At 44.2% G+C, this 16,769-nt stretch overlaps 1 protein-coding gene across 5 annotated transcripts in view; it reads right to left on the reverse strand.

The window, feature by feature from the left end:
• The window catches only part of lsp1a (lymphocyte specific protein 1 a), a 408,262-nt gene that overhangs the window by 173,597 nt on the left and 217,896 nt on the right, over window positions 1–16,769 (reverse strand). The window lies entirely within an intron of this gene.

Raw genomic sequence — 16,769 nt, forward strand, 5'->3', positions numbered from 1 at the left:
TGAGCACGTAATCCAGGCTGACACTCCAGTGCAGTGCTGAGGGAGTGCTGCACTCTTGGAGTGCCGTCTTTCGGATGAAATGTTAAACCGAGGCCCCATCTGCCCTCTCAGGTGGATGTAAAGATCCCATTGAAAAAGAGCAGGGGTGTTCGCCCTGGTGTCCTGGCAAATATTCATCTCTCCACCAAAATACTAAAACAGATTATCTGGTCATTATCTCATTGCTGTTTGTGGGATCTTGCTGTGCACAAATGACTGTTTCCTACATTACAACAGTGATTACGCTTGAAAAAGTACTTCACAGAATCACAGAAATCACAGAAACCCCACAGTGCAGATAGAGGCCATTTCGGCCCATCGAGCCTGCACCGACACATATCCCACCCGATCCCCGTAACCCCTACACCAACACATGTCCCACCCTAGCCCTGTAACACCACGTATTTAATCCCCCTAACACTAAGGGTCAATTTATCATAGCCAATCAACCTCACCCACACATCTTTGGACTGTGGGAGGAAACCGGAGCACCCGGAGAAAACCCACGCAAACACGGGGAGAATGTGCAAACTCCACACAGACAGTCGCCCGAGGCCGGATTCGAACCCGGGTCTCTGGCGCTGTGAAGTGCTTTGGGACATCCTGAAGTCGGGAAAGGTGCTATAGAAATGCAAGTTCTTTCTTTCATTCTATAACTGGTTGATGAGTCTAAACAGATTAAATTGACCTTAAAATAATATATGGATCATTGGAGAAGAAGAAGCCTCTGATTTGTGACTGGCAAAGGGGGAGAATCCCATCAGGAAACAGTTTCCAATGAATAGACTGTAATCTGAGATATTCGATTACTCAGTCAAAGTTTGCATGATTACTCTTCTGAGCAAACATACTAGAATGCTGGTGGGGGTGGTGGCGAGTTGGTAAGAGATTATGTTACCTAACACTGTCGTACCAGGAAATTAAACCCCACAAAGGACTGTGATTAACAGTGTGTAAGTGTGTGTGAGTGTTTGGTGTGTGTGTGTGTGTGTGGGGGGGTTGGGGGGGGGGGGGGTGGAAGGGAGAAGGAGAGAAACAAACATTCTTTGTCAAACATAGGTGAACAAATGCAGCCTTTTCCAATCCTTACAATCTTTGTCCATTTGTATTTGCTTATAAGTCACCTAATCGATATTTTAAACTTGACTGAGCTAAATGAATGTGAGCTCCATGAAGTAAGTGGGAAAAAATGCTTTGATAAGCACAGTGATGGTTAAAGTGACAGCTTCCTGATAAAATAATGTAGTCTTTCATGCTGAACAGAAGGAACCTTTTTGAAATTTGCCTCGTGTCTGATCCACTGCCAACAGTTTGTTGGTAAGTCAACTATACTCCCGACAAAGCGTGTGTCGCGAGAGAATGAAATCCATCTTTAAGCAGAGAGTGCATTAAATGGGAATTCCTGTTTTTTTCTTCACTGTTTAAACAGACCGTCAGGAATGCAAAACTAATGCCTAACTGAATGGCCAGTTGGAAAGCCGCTGTACTAATGCTGCTGAACTCGCTCCAGGCCAAGGGGTAATTGTGCTGCAACCTAAAATACACCAAACTAAATATCTGCTCGGATCTCTCTGCCGAAGACGGCAGCTTGCAACAAAAGTCACCGCAGCCAAACCAGTGGCAGATGCAGCACATTAAGCCCCTTACCAGCTTCAAAGAGGCCATCATAGAGGTCATAGTGGGAGGCTGTACATGTCATGGGTGACGCACAAGCTGGAAGAACTTGCGTGATTGTAATCTCTCAATTTAACTGTGCACATTTGTTTCAGCAGGTAGAAAGTAGTGACCGTGGTACACCACAAAATATGCTGTGTATTGTCTGTGGAACAATAATTCATTGGGTGCTATTTCCTACAGTTTACAACAACAACAAGTATTTATATAGCACCTTTAATGTAGTAAAATGTCCTAAGGCGCTTCACAGGAGCATTATCAAACAAAATTTGACACCGATCCACATAAGGAGATATTAGGGCAGATGACCCAAAGTTTGGTCAATGAGGTAGGTTTTAAGGAGCGTCTTGAAGGAGGAAAGAGAGGTAGAGAGGCGGAGAGGTTTAGGGAGGGAATTCCAGAGCTTAGGGCCTTGACAGCTGAAGGCACGGCCGCCAATGATGGAGTGATTAAAATTGAGAATGCTCCTGAGGCCAGAATTGGAGGAGTGCAGATATCTCAGAGGATTGTAGGGCTGGAGGAAATTACAGTGATAAGGAGGGGCGAGGCCATTGAGGGATTTGAAAACAAGGACGTGAACTTTAAAATCGAGGCGTTGCTTAACCGGGAGTCAATTTAGGTCAACGAGCACAAGGGTGATGAGTGGATGTGTCTTGGTGAGAGTTAGGACACGGGCAGCAGAGTTTTGGATGACCTCAAGTTTACGGGGTAGAAAATGGGAGGTCGACCAGGAGTGCGTTGGAATAGTCAAGTCTAGCGGTAACAAAAGGCATGGATGAGGGTTTCAGCAGCAGATGAGCTGAGGCAAGGGTGGAGTTAGGCAATGTTACAGAGGTGGAAATAGGTGGCCTTAGTGATGGCATGAATATGTGGTCGGAAGCTCATCTCGGGGTCAATTCTAAATATAAACAGATGTCAACAGATATCAATGCCTGAACATCAGTAAGCAGTTTCCTCTGATCAGTAAAACCTCACCACAGCAAAATCATTATGGGACAGATTTTGCTCTCAAAATAACAGTGAAGATAATGGCGCTCGCTGTTATTTATGCACAAATGGTACAGCAAGTTCAGGCGAGGGGCAGGTGCGTGGTTAAATGCCAATATCCAGAAGTTCCTCACTGTGTTTTGCCGCTCCATCATTAGCTTCGCAAATACGGCATCTCGCTGTCTGCCTCGCCATTGAAATGTATTGAACGGCGTGAAGTTGCTGTATTGAAGCTGTAGATACAAACTAAACTCACCACAGAAAGTTAAGTCTTGTCATTTCACATCTAAGTACCCTTTTAACGACGTGTTAAGTGTTAATTACAGCCAATCAACCTCTGGCACTGAAAATCAACTTTTACAAGTGTGGAGTCTCATTCCTTCAAGTATTAATTGTTGTTGATGATTTTAAAAATGTCAAATTTAAAATTTTTGCTTTTTTTAAATTTTCCTTTCTGTCTTTTTTTCTCTCTCAATGCAATTTTTCTTTCCCCCTCTATTTTTCTTTCTTCACCTGAATTGTCATTGAATTCACCCAATTTACACTTTCTTCTCAGTCCTTGTGCTGGTAATTTCACAATCCTTCAATCTGATTGGTTAAGGAGATACACAGTTGCTTGCCCTGTTCACTCAGGTCCCAGATGCCTGGTTTCCCACGCTGCGATGTTATCAGCTTGCACTTTCAGCAAATTGGCATGCAAAAAATTTTAAAACCTGAAAGTGCGAGGGCAATAACAACAGAAAACGCTGGAAAAACTCAGCAGGCCAGGCAGCATCCGTGGAGAGAGAAACAGAGTTAACGTTTCAGGTCGAAGACCTTTCATCAGAACAGTGCAAGGGCAAGTCTAACTCATGGTAGACACCGTTAAATGCCCTGATACAGCAAAATCTGGGCCATTACCTCAAGCACTCACCCACCCAGATACTCACACTTGAGAGTTTGAGAGAATTACGAGAAAGAATGCCGTAGGATTCACTTCTCATAACATGGAAGAGGCAAGTGTTACAGCTGTTGAAGCCTGCCTATGGCTGAGCAGGAGCACTGACATGCCCACAGTCCCTATTAGGTGACATAGTGATTCCAACCTCATGAGCATGAATGAGTGCACTGCTCATCTGCCTGCTTGTAGTTCATGCTACACTTGGCTCACTACTACTGGGAAACACCATGCAGCAATAGCTGTTCAAGAAGCAGTTTTGACATGCTTGGAAAGACAATCAATGCAGCCATCAGTGAAGGATTCAGAGATCTCACAACATTCTCCAATTGCAGGGATCACTTGCCACAGTCAGGTCTTGACCTGCGGCAGTGGCATGCCTGAGGACGCACAGGGGAAACAGGCTCTCACGCCAGCACCAATCCCCTGCCAACACTTGCACCTGCAAAGGAAGCAACCCAACACGAGCAAGCCCACAGAGCGGAGATAAGACAGGCTTACTCCTGCAGGTCCTCAACAGATCCCTCAAAAGCCTCCATGCCTACTCCTTCAATTAGTGCATAACGTAGGAATAGTGCACAGGAAAGAACAGGGTGCCCAAGTACACACACCAGAGCAGCATTTCACATACTGAAGTGAAGACACAATCCATCAATATAACCTTTTCAGTCAGTGTCTTCTTTTGAAATTGATGTTTTCTAGAAAAGCAGTAGTAAAAAGGAATGATTTATGAAGAAAGGGAAAATAATGTTCAATTAAATGTAAAGACAGCCCTCAAGAGATGAGCTCCTCAGTCAGAGCCCAGTGAACCTATGTCCTTCTGCATTTTCCACAATTCTTGTTACAATTTATCATACCGCCAATTTGGAATCATCAGCAAATTCCGATATTGTTCCCTCAATTCCTAAATCCCAATTATTTATCTATATAGTAACTGAGAACAGACCCAACATAGATCCCTGTATATCATTCTGCATCTTTCCAATCTTAAAAGCGACCTTTTACCCCTACTCTCTGCTTTCTACTTTCCAACCGTCCCTCTATGCATGTCATCATATTCCCCTTAATTCTGTGTTCCACAAATTTTTGGTATCTTGTGTGTTTTAAAAAAAAATTGGTAAGACTCCCATACTTTATCATCGACTAAAGTAAATCTTAGAATTTCCTGGCTTGTTCTTATCTCTTTTTTGAAGAGGGATGTCATATGTGCCTCTCCACAATCCTCTGGCACAATTTTCCTTTCCACAGAATTTTGGAAAACTATAGTCAAGAGCCTCTTTTATTTCTTCCTTAGCTTCCTTCAGGATCCTTGAATGTAAACAGTCGGGTTCTGCTGATTTATGTAACTTCAGTAGTAGCATTTCTTCTGTGGTTCTACGATCTGAATATTCACCTCTATGAAGACTGAACCAAAGTACTTGTTTAGTATCTCTGCCATTCCCTCACTTTCCATTGGGGGGTAATTTTAACCATCGGTGGATTGTGTGAAAGGTCTATATCAGATCTGCCGTTCACTAGAGACCCCGCCTGATTTTTCTTTCCATTGAAGTCAATAGAAAAGATAATCGGGTGAGGTGCATAATGAGCGGCTGACCCAATATTGAGAATTTTGCACCATCCAATGATAGTTAATATGACCGCCGAGTTTATCTCCTTCATCTCTTTGCCATTGTACCCCTACCTTGATTATCCTCTTACTACTAATGTGCCTATAGAAACCCTTTTTATTGGCCTTTATGTTTTTTCTAATTTTCCCTCATATTCCTTTTTTACCCTTTCTAATTTTCTTTTCGTAGCTTTGCCACATTTTTATATTTGTCTTGATTTTTATTTTTTATAATTTACCCTATTAATACTAAATGCTCCTATTTTAGTTTCAAATTTGATTGAATCTCCCTATTCAACCTTTGGCACACTCTCTTTTCCTTATTTAATTATACTTAATTTATAGCTTTTCCATTTCCGGTTTAATTTGTTGATTTATGGTTACATTTGTCAAATGTGTTTTCTTACATTTAATATGAGCAAGGTCCCTTTTTATCTCACTATAATTTGCTTTTTCCCAGTCATGTAATTGTGTTCTTGACTGTTTTTCCTTTCCTATACTTTCACTGAACCTAATTATATTGTGATCACTGCTTATCAAATATTCCCTTACTTTTGGGTGACCTATTTTCTCTGCTTCGTTCCTGAGACTAGGTGAAGTAGTGATTCCTTCTTTATTGAAGTAGCAACATATTGACTGAGGAACAGTGCTGAACACATTACAACAAAAAAAGAAATCTTCCTCAGCACAACCAGGGGTCACAGTCTAAGGATAAGGGGTAGGCCATTTAGAACAGAAATGAGGAGGAATTTCTTCACCCAGAGAGTGGTGAACCTGTGGAATTCTCTACCACAGAAGGCAGTAGAGGCCAATACATTAAATATATTCAAGAAGGAGATGGATATATTTCTTAGGGCTAAAGGGATCAAGGAGTATGGGGAGAAAGCAGGGACCGGGTACTGAATTTGGATGATCAGCCATGATCGCATTGAATGGCGGAGCAGGCTCGAGGGGTCGAATGGCCTACTCCTGTTCCTATCTTCTATGTTTCTATGTTAACCCAGTCTATTTTTGGATAACTGAAATATCCTACCGTTATAACTATTGCTAATACACACCTGTCTAATTTAACTACAAATTACATCCTCAATTTCCTTTCACCTGTTCAGCAGTCTAGACTATCTTCCCAATAGTGTGATGGCCCCTTATTATTCCTCAGCTTATTTCAATGAGATTCTGTTTGGCCCACCTCTCTATTTAAATCCTTATTCTCTAGTGCTGCGGTATAGTCTCAAATTATTACTGCTACCACACCTCCCTTTCTTCCTTATCCTTCCTGAAAGTTTTGTACCTGGCATATTTAATTGTCAACCTTGACACAGCTGCAGCCATGTTTCAATTATTGGCATTATGTCATGATTTTCCATTTCAATCAATGACTCTAGTTCCCCAATTTTCAGTGATCAATCCCAGTCCTGCCCCAGGGTTTAGAAGAAAATGCTGATTCCTTGATTAGGGTTGACAGGGAAAGCATCAACATTCAACAAGGTCGTGAAAATAGACTCCAAGACAGGTTTCTGATTGCTTATATCTGGCATGTGGAAAATGACCCAAATGGTTCTAGGTAAGCGGTATTGTTACATGTGCGGCATTGCGTCACCTTTAAAATGATTCCCGAAGCAATCATGGAACCAGATGATCACAAGGACCCATGTGAAAACTAACTGCATAGAATGATCCCATTTGTGGATGCATGCACGTGTGTAACCATTATGTTTGCTTTTCTCTGCAACTCTGCAATGCACATGCACGTGTTCACCTAAGTATGGGCACCTAAGTACACATGTTCTTGTGTATATATGCACTTATACATGAGTGAGTGAGTGAGTGAGAGGGGAGATAATGTACTGTATGTCTGAACTCCTTAATGCCATGTTAGGAGAATTCAAGTTTGCAGGTTTAAAAGGAAAGAGGCAGAACAGTTGTACGTCATAGGTTTTCAGTGTCCTCAGATCCTATAGGGCCCCCTAAGGTTAGCGGATTTCTATCCGACATCACATTTCTGTATTTTTCTGTGTTTGTTGACTTACTAGCATTTCATTTCTATTGGCTCGGATTTTGTGGTGGGTAATCTCGGCCAAACTGTCTGCGTTCACCGGATTTACCCTTCTGAAACTGAGCATAACTTCAGGATTTAGCGCATGCGCAGATAAATGTGGAAATCCTGAAGTTGTGGTCAGTCATTCCCTGCTCCATCACACGTTGCGCTGTGGAACTCCCCATAGCCGGCAATCAATTGAAATCACTTGAACTGACGGAAACCTTCCCTTTTACATTGGAATATTGCTGTTAAAAAAACCCTAAACCTTTAAGCCTTGTAGCAAGAGATGCAACTGGGTTTTTAACGGCATACTGACTGCTGAACAACCATTCTGGCACTGAAAAACTCATTTTAAACTTGTAGAATGTCAAATTTTTCCATTAATATGATTAAGAATTACAAGTTTTTAATATAATATATTCTGTTTTAAAGTTTGTTTATGATATTTCAGCTTCTACCTTAATCCTAGGTGTATGCCCCAATCTTTATTTCGCTCTTTATTAAAAGTAAATTCTAATCTTTGCATACTTGGTTTGCTATCTGTGAGAATTCTTTAATGTGATTGACGACTTAGCCAGCTTGATGACATCACTGTCGCTGGACGCTGTTGATTCACTTGATTTTGCCCCAGATCCAAGCAAAGGTCGGGAGAGCTGAAATTGAGGCCACAGAAACAGCTAGGTCTTTGTGGGCAGTTTTCTTCGAGGCCATTGCTTCACCACTAACCGCAAATCCCGGGCCAATGTTTCATACTAAGAATGTTTTCTGCAATGTTGACACTGTTTTCTTTTGGGTACCTGACAGTGTCTTGAGGAAGTACCCATCGCAGGTGGTCCACTACACTGAAAAACTTGAAAGTCACTGCTGTTCTGTCAACTAACTGTGACTGTGTTGTAAATGTGTCCAAAGCTGCTAACGACCTCCTCTCTAAACATTAAAATTAGAGCAATTTACCAAAATGGATAATTTTTTTAGCAATTCTCTTCTTCTCTTCTTCTTAGGCAGTCTCTCGGAACTGAGGATAACTTGCTTCCACATTAAAAATGAGTTCTCAGGTGACTGATGAGTCCAATGTGGGACCTACAGTCTCTGTCACAGGTGGGGCAGACGGTGGTTGAAGGGGCGGGTGGGTGGGATGCTTGGGTTGACGTGCGCTCCTTCCACTGCCTGCGCTTGGCTTCCGCTTGCTCCTGGCGAAGAGACTCGAGGTGTTCGGCACCTTCCCGGATGCTTCTCCTCCACTTTGTGCAGTCTTGGGTCAGGGATTCCCAGGTGTCAGTGGGGATGTTACACTTTTTCAAGGAGGCTTTGAGGGTGTCCTTGAAGCATTTCCTCTGTCCACCTGGGGCTCTCTTGCCGTGCCGGAGCTCTGAGTAGAGTGCTTGTTTTGGGAGTCTCGTATCAGGCATGCGGACAATGTGAACCATCCATCGGAGCTGATTGAGCGTGGTCAAAGCTTCGATGCTAGTGATGTTGGCCTGAGCGAGAACACTGTCGTTGGTGCGCCTATCCTGCCAATGGATTTGCAGGATCTTGCGGAGGCAGCGCTGGTGGTACCTCTCCAGTGCTTTTGAGGTGCCTGCTGTACATGTCTCTGAGGCATACAGCAGGGCGGGTATCACTGCTGCTCTATAGACCATGAGCTTAGTGCCGGGTTTGAGGTCCTGGTTCAAACACTCTCTTCCTCATGCGACTGAAGGCTGCACTGGCATACTGAAGGCAGTGTTGGACTTCGTCGTCGACGTCTGCCCTTGTTGACAGTAGGCTCCCAAGGTATGGAAAGTGGTCCACGTTGTCCAAGGCCTTGTCGTGGATTTTGATAATCGGGGGGGCAGTACTGTGTGGTGGGGCAGGTTGGTAGAGGACCTTTGTCTTACGGATGTTTAGTGTAAGGCCTATGCTCTCATACGCTTCGGTGAAGGTGTTGACGATGGTTTGGAGTTCGACCTCCGAGTGAGCGCAGACGCAAGTGTTGTCTGCATACTGTAATTCAACGACAGTGGATGGGACGACCTTGGATCTGGACTGGAGGGGACGGAGGTTGAACAATTTCCCGTTTGTTCTGTAAATTAGCTCCACTCCAGCGGGGCGCTTACTGAGGGTGAGATGGAGCATTGCAGTAAGGAAGATCGAGAAGAGCGTTGGTGCGATGACACAGTCTTGCTTGACTCGGGTTCGTATGTGAATTGGGTCTGTGGTGGAACCGTTGGTCAGGATCACGGCTTGCAAGTTGTCATGAAGCAGGTGGAGGATGTTGACAAACTTTTGCGGGCAGCCGAATTTGAGGAGGACACTCCATAATCCCTCACGGTTGACAGTGTCAAAGGCCTTTGTGAGATCAAAGAAGGCCATGTAGAGCGGTTGGTGCTGTTCCCTGCATTTCTCTTGTAATTGACGTGCGGTGAAGATCATGTCCATTGTGCCCCTTAGTGGGCGGAATCGGCATTGTGACTCTGGGAGGAGCTCTTCGGCCACTGGGAGAAGGCGATTGAGGAGATTCTTGCGATGACTTTCCCTGTGGCAGACAGCAGGGAAACTCCTGTGTAATTACCACAATCGGACTTGTCACCTTTCTTGAAGATGGTCACAATTATGGCATCTCTGAGATCCCCTGGCATGCTCTCCTCCTTCCAGATAAGAGAAATGAGTTCATGAATTCGCGCCAGTAGTGCTTCTCCACCATACTTTAGTGCCTCGGCCGTAATTCCATCTGCTCCTAAGGCCTTGTTGTTCTTCAGTTGTCGGATGGCCTTTTCAACCTCATGCCGGGCTGGGGTTGTGCTGAGATGGTGGCAGGTAGCATGCCGCGGGATGGAGTTGAGGACACTTGCGTCAAAGACAGAGTCGCGGTTAAGGAGATCTTCAAAGTGCTCCTTCCAGCAGGCATTGACTGCCTCTCTGTCCTTGATGAGTACCTCTCATCACTCATTGACTTGTGACATGTAATGAACTTTTATCATTTTTTTTCAAGATAGGAACATTAAAAAGCTATTTGCTCCATTTTGATTTACTGAGGTTGAATTTCCGTGAGTGTTCACCACATAGCTTCAGTGGATGATCCAGTGAAACCCCGGAGTGATGGCGCCAATTCTATCATGCTGTTTGTCCAGGGATTCTGCAGATCTTCCACAGAAGTTGCCACAAACGATCGGGAGAATTCCCGTGGAGCTTCAACCTCATTTATCTCAACACCGCCTACCCACTTTCTCTCTCTAATTGCATCCAGTTGCCTAAAATCTACACTGTTCTCTTCAATGGCCTTCTCTGGTCACTTATTCCACAAAGTCTTTACATTAAAATAAATTGCCCCAACATCTCTTCTTATCCCTAACGTCCTAATTTTTGATAATTCACCTCTGGCATTTGAACCATTCATCATAATGAGTGATTTGTCCGCACCAACTTTGGTGTTATCTTAGAATTTTCAATGAGTCATCTCAAAGTCTTCTTTTTTTAAATATCAATCCAATTTCCCTGACTTTTTCCTTGAACTTTTGAACTACTGGCCTGGAAACAAAGTTGCCGTCATGCAGGACATGTTCGGCTTTGTTTGACAGTCTTTGTGAATCACACATGTCCATGTTTGAGAAAGCAAAAGAAGAGAGAAACACTTTAATGGTGGTGATGTAATCTTTGGCACTGTAGACACCAAATGATCAACTGAATGTTGCCAAGCTTCCAAACTGAGATCATACTCACCGCAGCAGACTCATCAAAACTTAACCGGCAAAGTTCAGATCTCCTAACGCCTCCCCTCCTCCCATACACACACACACACCCAAGCACAGTTACAGTAACTCGGACTGTGGTCATATATTAAAAAGATTTTTTTAAATACTTGCATTTACAGTATATGCATATATATGCATCTAGACACAAGGGGCATCAAGGGGTATGGGAAGAGAGCGGGAATATGGTATTGAGATAGAGGATCAGCCATGATCATATTGAATGGTGGAGCAGGCTCGAAGGGCCGAATGGCCTACTCCTGCTCCTATTTTTCTATGTTTCTATATAAAGGAAACTCTTTGGTATCCGGCACCTATGGGACTGGGATGGTGCCGGTTGATTAAAAATTCCAGATAACGGAGACGTATACCTACCAAGGTACGAGAGCCCGAGTTACATGGCCACAGATCCAGGAGTCCCTGTTACACGGCCACAGATCCAGGAGTCCCTGTTACACGGCCACAGATCCAGGAGTCCCTGTTACACGGCCACAGATCCAGGAGTCCCTGTTACACGGCCACAGATCCAGGAGTCCCTGTTACACGGCCACAGATCCAGGAGTCCCTGTTACACGGCCACAGATCCAGGAGTCCCTGTTACACGGCCACAGATCCAGGAGTCCCTGTTACATGGCCACAGATCCAGGAGTCCCTGTTACATGGCCACAGATCCAGGAGTCCCTGTTACACGGCCACAGATCCAGGAGTCCCTGTTACACGGCCACAGATCCAGGAGTCCCTGTTACACGACCACAGGTGCAGGAGTCCCTGTTACACGGCCACAGGTGCAGGAACCCCGGTTACATGGCCACTAATATACAGTAAAACTTACCTGAACCTACTCCTAAATTTTGCTGGTTAATAGAGAATTCCGGATATTTAGGTGCCGTTTAAATGAGAGTTTCCTGTAGCGCCTTTCACAAACTCGGGACTTCCGAAAGTGCTTTACGACCACTTTTGGAGTGCAATCACAGTTGTAACGTAGGAACCATGGCAATCAATGACGCACAGCAAGGTCCCACAAACAGCAATGAGGTAATGAATAGATCGCTCAGCTGTCGGAAGCTCCCGCGTAGGCTGCTTGCCAGTCTCTCAATGGGAAAAACCGAGCATGCGCGGAAGTTTGAATGGACTGCGCAGCCCCTTAAAGGGGCAGCATACCCAAAAGAAATTAGAGGGCACATTGTTTACTACCACTTTGTAGAATTCGAAGCACAGCTGGTGAGTCCGGAGTTGTGTTGTGGATGGTGATCTGTACTTTGCCGACCAAGGAAGGGCTCAACAGTCACTTGCTTACATGAATTTACAGGGTTTTTCTCCTTCTGTGGCTATTGTGAGGGTGTGGTTAGCAATGTGCACTTTCACATCACAATGAAAAGGTTCAACACCAAAGTTATAAAGCGTCCAGTAGGCCAAAAAAGTCTAGCCGAGCATTTTTCAAACAGGCTTCCCACTGTACAGGAATTATGCTCCACATGCTCTCAAACCCAAGTGATACACGCTGGTTTCCTTTGGCTTTAGTGGGTCTGGAGTCAAATTGGGTCTGACTTTGGTGTTATGTTGCCACTTTCACATTGTTGTAAAATAGTATTGATGCAAAAGTTGAAGTATAACTGCAATGTCATACACACTGAAAGAGTGAGGCACACACATGCACTCTGACCACAAATGATTCAAACTTTCAGTCACCCACTGACAAGTTTCAGTTAGACTGTGAAAGGAATTGCTTGGGCATTGTAGGGATGCTTTATGGTGTTGGTGTGGGGTGGTGCCAACATAGCGCATCATGTTGCGGCCAGGGTGTTCAGTGTTAAGTGAAGCAAATCCAGACATGGTGAGGCCATCGCTGGCGTCCCGGGCAGCAATGTGCATGGGTAATAATGCCCTGTGTCCAGTGCAGCATCAGTTGATTGTGGAGAAGGTTGGTGTGGATGTTGGTGCTGCTGGTGTTGGGGCTGATCGTGTTGGGATTCTGAGGACCAAGGTGAGATTTTTTCAAGGGCACCGATGCTGATGGAATAGATGGCAGGTGAGGTTGAGATGACAGAAGTAAACTGTCAATGTTGAGAAAGGTTGTTTCAAGGAAGTTACAGTGGATAGAAAGAATACTCTAAACACTTCAAAAGTGTATAAAGCTCAAAAGTTGGTTCCAAATCATTAATGCTCCAGCTTCTGAGATTGGAAAGTGACCAGCTGTGAAATGGTAGATTTTAAACCACTTTTGCAGCTGTCACCTATTGAAAGAAATGGAGAGTGGTTCAGAACCTGACACACTTACCTGGCGTGATCCCCAAGTGACGGGAACCTCGTGGAAAACTTGGGAAAATGCTTTGTACCTGGTAAAATGGTGATTAAATTGCTTTAAACGCCCTCTTAACTAGCACAATTGCATGACCCGCCGCTTATTGCCGGGTCTGCAAAGCGCAGGCAGAGCCGGCACTTGGGAAACTCACAAGGAGGCGGGTTCAGAGCGGGATACCACCCCACTGTCAATCATTTGGATTTTGACAGCGGACCCGCCTCCAAACCCGCCCTCTGAGCACCGGCAAAATTCAGCCCCAATTTACTGAAACTCACACACAGGCATGCACACAAAGGCACACAGATGTGTGTGTTGGCAGTCACTCATTCACTCAAAACATGTAACAGACATTCTCCCTTGAAACAAATTTACCTGCTTTTACCTGCTTTTACCAGCCGTAAGAGTTTCTTGGGCAATTGCTGGGCAGTTTCTGCGCCAGTGAAAGAGAATTTCTAGTCGGTTCGGTAGATCTGGAAACCCAGAACTTGTGGGGCCTTTCAGAAGGCTTACAACAGTGTACAATGAGCGTACGCCATCACGGGGACCGTAAATTCCAGGCCAATGTAATTCTATGTAAGTTACCTCTGTGCAGGGAGTGGGCCTTTGGCGTAGCGGTAGCATCCCCGCCGATGGGCCAGAAGGCGTAGGGTTTCGAACCCCGCTCCAGACAGTCCCGGCAAGTGGAGTCGGAGCTCCGGCTCTAAATTCTGGGTTGACATCCAGCAGGATACTTGCGTCCGTGGGTGTGGGTGGCCCCCCCCTCGTATGGGTTGTGGGAGCCCGTAAAACCCTCCCGCCATAGGACTAACCACCCTAATGGCTGGTACGAAGATGGTTACGGTCACGGAAGGAGCATTAATCGCGGTCAGAAATCCTTCCACCACTTCATACAGTTCCCCAAAGGGAACAGTGTGAAGACACGTACGACGACGACCTCTGTGCAGACAGTTTCTCCAAAGGTTGCCTTTATATTTTTTTTAAACAAATTTTCTCCCCTTTTGTCCTCACAAAGTGCTCTTTCTTACCAGGATATGGTTCCATCTGCACGCTCTGGTGTTTCACCCATGTAGTCACTTTTCACATGTGAACCTAGAGAATGAGAGCCAATGGCTTGTTGCATTGTGGCATCATTACAGCTGAGCACAATTCCCTTCTCATCCGGCAGCTTCACATACATTTCCCAGCAGGAGCGGATGGCAGTCAGGAGTGGGAAATCTGACTGATTATTTTCCCCTTGCTAGGCCAGGAGCACTGAGACCAATTGCGTTGCCCCCAACTGCTGCCATAGATGAGATCAGTTAACCCAGCATGCATCAGGGATCAGACTTGGAAACTTCATGGCCTCATAGCTCAGTTCATTACTGGTCAACAAATATCAACAGAAGCTGTCCTTGAAATGCTTAAATCGGTTTGTCTGGATCCCACAGAATGCTACATAGGCACAAAAATATTATTGATTGGATTGCATCAGAGCAAGTTAAAACCAAGTGAGGCTCAGTTTAATACCACCCAGGAGGCTCTTCATTCAAACCTGGCTAAGAGTCCGTAGCAGTGATAAGGAATGCTATGCAAAACTAACAGCATTTTGTTGAAATGATGCTGATCTAATGTCTTAAAATGGATTTACCAGAAGGTTCTCATTCTGCAGATAGACTTAAATGTCTGCTATGGCAGAATATCTCAGTCCTTTTTACAGGCAGAATCTGAAAAGGGTTGTTTACTTCAGGCCTTCTTTTATAGGCTTGCTGTCCTGCAGTTTTCATAGGACAGCAATTACCATTTTCTTTTCCATTCATTATGCAGGAGCCCTTTGTCCTATTATCCCCATGAAATCCATGTGTCAGGAGCTTCTAAAAATAATGTGATTAGCATTTATTCGATGCTGTGAAATAGCATTTGACGCCAACAAACCAAATAACACTCTGAGGGACTCGGCTTACGCCTCTGTGAAGCACCTTGGGATGCTTTTCTATATTAAAGGTGCTATATAAATGCAATTTGTTGGAGTAGTATTAGTAGTGCCGTGTGGTGATTTTCTCTCATGAAAGCCTAAAGCTGACTGAGCAATAGTTCGTAAAACTACACTAAGTATTGGAGCCCTATGTCTCATGATACTGAGGAACGTTAGTGATGGGAAATGGAACATTTTCCACTTCTGCTACCCAGTGGTACCCATGAAGCACAAGACAGTATGGGTTAGATGCAGAGTTAAGCTTATTCTACGCTGCCCAGGTAAATTGGCTCAGTCCCAGTCACACAACAGCACCCAAACTGCACCAGTCCAACAATTTCATTGATACCACCAGCTATCCTTGGGGCATCTCCGAATGTGACAGTGAGGATAGTGTCAATTTAGCTGAATTACAAAATGCTTTTTGCACCCACAAGCAGTTGCATTGACATAACCCATCTTGTTCTACAAAGGACCTCTCTCCTTTTTAAATTTTACAAGTCACGTATGGCACAGTTAGATGCAGACTGAAGCTCCTTCTGTTCTGCTTGGCTCTGCCCTGCCCAATAGTGTGCCTCAGTTCTTATCTCAGAAGAGCACTCCCTACTGCACCAATGTAACATTTATCCATTTCCCATACCAGCGATACTTGTGACATGACTGTGTGAGGTTGACAATTTTGTAGTGGCAAATCAGGGATAGAATTATGTTCACCCCCACTAAGGTTATTGTAGCTCCTAATTGTCAGTGAATCTAAGATCAGCCAACTCAGCATAGATCAGGGGTCAAACCTGATCTAAATGACTCAGTACCATCCAACTTGGTCCATTTACACACTGAACCATCAGGGGAAATGACAGAAACCTTCTTAATTTGGAATCTTTAATTTCTCAATAACCCTGTAGGAGTGACATCCTACCAATCACCTTGGATCAATGTCATTGCACATCATCAGCGTAACGTACTAATAGCTAGCAACATGAAATGTGCCAACAATTAACATAAAGTGACAGCCATTAACAGAAAGCAAAACTCACAAGAGAAAACTGTAACTATATCCACTCACAATTTAGCACTTCATCCGAACCTCTTGATTAGATCCCAACCTGTTAATCACTATGAGGTATTCATTATCCTGCATAAAAACTATCCACACCCACTTGATTAGATTTCAGGATCTCCCTCCCTCTTGGTCATCCATTATCCAGCCTGTAACTTGTTCCCAAGTATCACTTACCTACACATTGCAATCTGAACCCCATTAATTAGATTCCAATCTGGAACTCACTCCCAGGTATTCAGTACATATAACAAATCCAGTTTTCAAAAATATATATCTACCAGAGTCCTTAGAGGATTGTGAGGCAAATAGGTGAGAGAGTTAAAAGCTAAATTATGTGTTTATGCAATATTCAGCATCCTCAATGGCTATACTTTGTGCTTTTAATAAAAACAAGACAGGATTGTAGCCAACAAGATCACTGATTTTCTATTAAAGGGGCAG

This window comes from Somniosus microcephalus, chromosome 15 (genome assembly GCF_052327205.1).
Source record: "Somniosus microcephalus isolate GS21.2 chromosome 15, FLI_Smic_1.0, whole genome shotgun sequence".
Taxonomy (NCBI): Eukaryota; Metazoa; Chordata; class Chondrichthyes; order Squaliformes; family Somniosidae; genus Somniosus; species Somniosus microcephalus.